The sequence below is a fragment of the Octopus bimaculoides genome, chromosome 2, assembly GCF_046866305.1.
Source record: "Octopus bimaculoides isolate indiv1 chromosome 2, ASM4686630v1, whole genome shotgun sequence".
Classification (NCBI taxonomy): domain Eukaryota; kingdom Metazoa; phylum Mollusca; class Cephalopoda; order Octopoda; family Octopodidae; genus Octopus; species Octopus bimaculoides.
This window is the reverse complement of record NC_142929.1, coordinates 173,384,614-173,391,171: the sequence shown is the minus strand read 5'-3', so window position 1 is coordinate 173,391,171 and position 6,558 is coordinate 173,384,614. Positions and strand designations below refer to the sequence as shown.

At 31.2% G+C, this 6,558-nt stretch overlaps 1 protein-coding gene across 5 annotated transcripts in view; it reads left to right on the top strand.

Moving 5' to 3' along the window:
• The window catches only part of LOC106867684 (uncharacterized), a 15,396-nt gene extending 10,612 nt beyond the window's left edge, over positions 1-4,784 (top strand). Inside the window, exons 2-6 of one of the 5 annotated variants that reach the window (XM_089348085.1) lie at positions 1,287-1,779; positions 2,022-2,106; positions 2,616-2,645; positions 3,372-3,433; positions 4,280-4,784. The gene's annotated coding sequence lies outside the window, so the exon portion shown is untranslated. Of the gene's footprint in view, positions 1-1,286; positions 1,780-2,021; positions 2,107-2,547; positions 2,646-3,371; positions 3,434-4,279 lie in introns of those variants that run through there. The other 4 variants (XM_089348088.1, XM_089348086.1, XM_089348087.1 and 1 more) reach the window with 4 other exon arrangements.
• The last annotated feature ends 1,774 nt before the right edge of the window (positions 4,785-6,558 follow it).

Genomic DNA, 6,558 nt, shown 5'->3' with positions numbered 1-6,558 from the left:
AAAGACACCTGTTGTTATGTCCTCTTATTTGCATTGGTATTTGTGTAACATTTCTCCGTTTTTTGCCGTCCTTGTTTTTGTATACATCTGCTGCTTTCTTCCTTGGAATCTAATGCTCTGAGCTTAGCTTTTCCTTGGGGCTGGCCGGATTGAAGCAATTTCAAGTATAACCACCCGAAATTGCAAAGATAATCTGGATGTTGAGTGATGAAAGAAAACTCCCAATGACCTGTCCTTGTTTTCTTCGTATCGTCTCTCTGGATGTTTTGTCCCTTTCTTGTATCACCTACTGTCTGGATATTTTTGGTCCTTGTCCCATTTTGCATTATATATATATATATATATATATATATATATATATATATATATATATATATATATATATAGATATACACGTACGTACATATTTTTACATGTATTTATATATAGATAGGTATGTGTGTGTGTGTATGTGTATGTATAGATATGTTTATGGTATGTTATGAGAATTTATGGAAAGGTATCTCATAGAAACTCAACAAACTGTTAAAGATGGAGAAGAGATGGTAAAGTTTTTAAAAAAGAATTTTAATACGTGCATACGATCGTTTCGAAGAACAACATTAACATGTAAATAATATGATAGAATAATTCGAAATTAATCTAATTAAATTAATTACATATTACTGTTCTCCTCAGTGCAAAAAAAAGAGGAATGCATTGAAAAATTATTATTATTGTTACAGAACACTTCATGGAGGAAGTAGCAAATAACATATTCGGATATATATATATATATATATATATATATATATATATATATATATATATATATATATATATATTATCCTTATGAAAGATCAGGAGCATACTAAAAAAGTGTTGACGAATCTAGTTGTGAAAAAATTAAAACGAATATATTTATGTGTATATATATACATACTTTCTTTCTGTGGTCCTTTCTTTGGAAGAGCGTAGGCACAAAACCTTAAAGACTTTTTTCAATTCCCGAGAGTTATACTAATACATCTGTTTGTTTTCTACACCACCTGTTTTCGTCTTTTGTTTTTTGTGAATTCTCACTATATATATATATATATATATATATATATATATATATATATATATATATATATATATATATATATATATATATATATATACATACCTACATATATATGTAGATATGTATGCATATATGTGTGCGTGTGTGCATACAAATACTTATTGTGTACTTGTGTCTGTGTGACATTAATCAAATGAAAAAAAACTAATCCTAATTCAATAATATTCTGAATATATTTTAGCATCAAACATCGAGTGTTTCTATTCTTCGTATCGACTTGATCCAGATTTTCTTCGACGGTCGAACTACATTAGAGAAAAATATTACACAATATTTGTATAAATCACATTAGAAAAAATATCGACAATTGGAGAAAACAAAGTAAAAACAAGATCATTACTTTTTTGAATAATACAAAGCACAGATGTCTAACTGGATTTGCTTTATTTTGATATGTAAGCGAAGTCTCGTATCGATTTTTCATAAAGGATGAACGGAGAAACATTTAATGAACGATAAAAAGATATATAGGAAAAAATGAAACGGGAATACAGAAAGAGAAAGTGATAGATAGGTAGAAAGAAAGAGAGCGAGATAGGAAGAGATTATCTCTCACAAGCTTTAAAGTATTTCACTAGAGGTAAAGAAATGGATGATACGATATAATGCGTTTCAAAGAACTCTTGCTACATATAAGAAATGCTTTAAATATGAATGTCAAAGTCCTATTAACAGTAAGTTTGTCAAACATCTTTTGCTCATTAAATTAAAGTTACGATTGATATTACCCGTCCAAATTCAAAGTAATTCCTTTGCAAGTAACCCGTATATTTGAGACATGGAGTATGATTGTATGAATTTGTACGTTGTATTATATATAGAAAAATCTCAATGTCTCAATGTATTTTTGGATAGCCATTCCATTTTTTTATGCTTTGGGTACATAATACAATATCTATTTATCTTTACTTATTAGAAACTCATAACATTTGGAAATTGCGTTTATTTCTGCTGAAATTTGGAATACAAAAGAAAACGAAATAATTCATTTATTTCATAAGGCAAGTGTCTTTGGCTCTTCGTTGAATAAATAGTATTTTCAGTTATAACGATATTGTTTTAAAAAATGACTTACAAAACTTCTTCAAAAGTTGCCTGGCCTAACGGTTAAGGCTCTCGACTGAGGAACTCATCTTAGTCCAGAAGGTCCATTAGGTCCTTGAGCAAGGCACTTCCTTCCACATTGCTCCAGTCTGCTCAGTTATAAAAGAGCACCAGCCCAGTGCTGGTTCAGCCATATCTTCCATCAGCGGTCACATCTAAGATTTCCGTTGAGTCAACACACGTCTTTCCAATGACGAATGATTTGATTTGATTTGATTTGATTTGATTTTTCACGGTTTGATTTTTGATATTTTTTATTGATAACTCATCAATATCAAGAAATGTTTTGTATTTTTATCGACCGTTTATGGGCTTACTTACCTATATTTTATCAATAGTCACACAGACAGAGTTATACAAATTTGACCAGAATTAAATAGTATCTTTATGCAAATACATTTCACAGGAACCGTACAAAAAAGTGGAAAAGTTTAAGGTAAGATCGAAATTAAATAAGATTAAACAGATAATTCAAAGACATTCATTCTACTTTCTAAATCGAATTTAATCAACCAGTGATAAGGAGAATAATGTATTTCAAATATTATTGCCCTTTTTATGTTGAATACATGATATGCAGTCGTTGTTTCAAATAACTGTATTAAATATACAATATTAGTATTTTTTTTTAATAAAATTTTTTTTTAAATAAAAAATATTAATTATCTAGCTGAGATATAAGTACGCGTGTATATACATATATAAGTTTATATAAATAAATACGTATGTGAGTGTGTGTGTGTATGTCATATATATATATATGTGTATGCATGTATGTATACATGTATGTATGTGTTCGTGTGCTACGTCATAATCAGTTATAACGTAGCCCTCCCACTCTCTCTCCTTCTCTCATACATATAGACGTAGAGAGACCGAGTATGACATACATCTACAGATTGATTCTACACACACACACACACACACACACACACACACACACACACACACACACACACACACACACACACACAAACATCTTAAGTGTTATACTCGAGTTTTCTCTGTTTCCTTTACATATACATAGTTAATAAAGTTCTACTCAATACTATTAATAATTTATGAAGAACATTTTTCTGCTAAAGTTTAATAAATGAGTGCATCATTTGATGCAATGCTTTCTGTATGTAATTATATTAGCATACATTTTCTTCTATTTCAGACAAATGATGAAATTATTCTCTGTTTCCGTAATGTGTAAAGCTTTTGAAACAATGTTTATTGGTGATTTTAGTTTTGTGACTTAAGCATAATAGCTTGACTTGCTTTTCTCTAAATACATATTATCCTATAATTCTACACTGATATACACACGAGGAAAACAATTTTCCATGATAATTAAATAATTCTAAAGAAATGAAAAGTGTATATATACATACATAAATACATACATACATACATATATATATATATATATATATATATATATATATATATATATATATATATATATATATATATATATATATATATATATATATATATATATTTGACAGGAATGGCAACAAAAGAAAGAAAGAGACCTCGATATTATGCAAATAGAGGAATTTATCTGTAAAGATATGTGACACTTATTCAGTAGCCATGATAAGACTCCGAGTTTCGGATGCTAGGAAGGGGGGTCCACTCCAGCATCTCTTCAGTTATCCAGCTACCGGAAATTCCTTTGAAAAATGACCCTTTTTCAAAGGAATTTCCGGTAGCTGGATAACTGAAGAGATGCTGGAGTGGACCCCCCATCCTAGCATCCGAAACTCGGAGTTTTATCATGGCTACTGAATAAGTGTCACATATCTTTACACACACACACACACACACACACACACACATATATATATATATATATATATATATATATATATATATATATATATATATATATATATATATATAGTATTATTTCTAAATCTCTCAAAGAGAGGCATTCAGTAACTGTTTTTTAAAGTAATAACTATTTGCTATCATAATGTGGTAGTCCTGGAAGGGACGATGTTCCTCTTTTATCCCCCAAAAACATCTTTGCTAGGTGGTTATACGACACAATATCCGTGTCCTTATATTTTCGAACAGGGAGTTCAGCACCCACACCAAGCGCAAAACAACATTTGTGGACTAGTTTCTGGGTTGCTGAAGACACATAGATCTCACGAAATCATTTATTCCAGTAAGATTACTTTCGTGTATTTCATGGTGAAGGAAAAGTTGAAGAGACACTTGCACACTTGCATAAGAGAAAAATCAAAATAACAACAGCACCATCAGCAGCAGCAAGAGTAACAACCACTACAATAACCACAACACGAACAACAAGTGGACGGAAATAGTAGTATGTGTGTAAGAAACAGATGACATCCGCGCTTTAAAAATAGGTCTATTAGAAAAAGTATTTTGAATCCGTAATTAAGCAGATGTTATCATTAAATTTAGTATAAGATGAAAGTATAAAAAGATGGTACTTTTTGTTGATGGAACAGATTTAATTGAAGAATGCAAGACACACACAATAAGCTTAAACAAAAACAAAATAAAAATGATGAAATCGAATGGCCGTCAATTCTGTTTCTACCTTCTCTCATGCATTTGTTTTGACTTTTCTATTTTCCAACTCATTAGAATACTTGTTTGGAGGGAGTGATACATTTGAGAAATGCAAACCCCTGGCTCACGTTTAACAGCGGATAATGTAACCCCCATTCCACCCCGGATATTGAAGATGAGTGTTAACTGCAGTCTGAGCATCCCTGCAACGTTCATTGGTACTGTCCCGTTTCAAACGATTAACTGCTTAAAATAAATGTAAGATTTTGTTCCCTTTCTCTGACAGAATTGTTTTGCATTTCACTACATAATATTCTTGGCAAATATTTACAACATAATTAATATGAAAAACAAATGTGAGTAAAGAAATTCTATTTGTAAGAAGACGTAAGCTCTGTTTCGAAAATATTTCACGCAGACTTGGTGTAATTTAGCAGAATCAAAAACCTCAAGTTTTTTTACACAACACACAGTAACTAGTGAGAAAAGACGAATGTATTTAACAAACTACAGGCGTTGTATTATATCTCCGAGCGAGATTATTCACCTTAAAGACGGAAATAAGTATGCAACGTTTCGTGGGAATACTACTTGCATTAGACAAATTCATGTACTGAGCTGATATGTTTTCACTTATTTAACTAAGAGCAACTGATATAAGCACACCCTAAATAAATACCTCAGTGGATGAGTCTGTACCCATGTTCACTCTGCCAACACAATCATACGTATAACATAGGGTAATTATTCTTTCAAATATGACATTCCACGAGGGTCGATGTTTATCTTAAGTTGAGAATTTAGTTTTTTCTTGTCTCGGACACTGATCTATCATAGTTAATATTTCTGCCGAATGAAACTACGAAAGCCAACGAATAGTCTATTGATTTGGCGGTGTGGTGCTTACTTTATCGGGAAGTAATACTACTATAGGGGTTATTTAAGGCACGACGGAACTTGGTAATCGAAATTATACTTACTTGAGGAAATACTGAATTACCCATAAAAGATATTTGCTTGTTTTATCGACTATCTATCCCTGAGCCATACAATTCAATTTCTTCAACAATTGTATGAACTTTTCCATTTGATAATTTATTTTCAATAGATCGAAAAATTTCGAATATTCTCCCTAGTTTGCTCCTTTCCGATAAGTTTACGAATAAATTGAACCTCAGGAGAGACCTCGAAAACACTTCGAACCTCAGGGTTATCAGCAACGAAGTGATAGCTGTAACTTTCATTAATTTTAAGCTCAATAAGGCAGTCTCTACGAAGTTTCGTCCCTTGATAGAAAACACATCCCAGCTTCTGTCAATTTACAACCTACCTTTTTAAAGAAAGAATCTTTACTCAAGACAGACCTAGCTATACAAAAATTGGATGATTAACGCTGAGATTTGTTTCATCATAAAACAGTTCCATCAAGACGAATTTGATCTTAAACAACAACTTCAGATAGACAAACTCTTCTAAGAAAACTCGCTGGTGATTAAACACTGGCACTATGGATCACTATTTTATGTACCATATATAATGTGTGTATGTTTGTGTGTGTGTGTGTGTTTGTGTTATGTATTTGGGAAGTAGAAAAATGCGCATGTATATAATGAGTATAAAAAAGCGTAGTTGTAAAGTAAATGCGAGAGAGTGTAGAGAAGCCACGGAGTTATGTCTACTATTTGTGATAAAAGAAAACATTTTTGAACAGCTAATCTTTGTTAAAAAGTGAACCATAATATTAGGTTTTCAAACCATACTAATTAAGTAAAGGAAATAACTCGTGTGAAATCAGAAATTGGTTTTTTGTG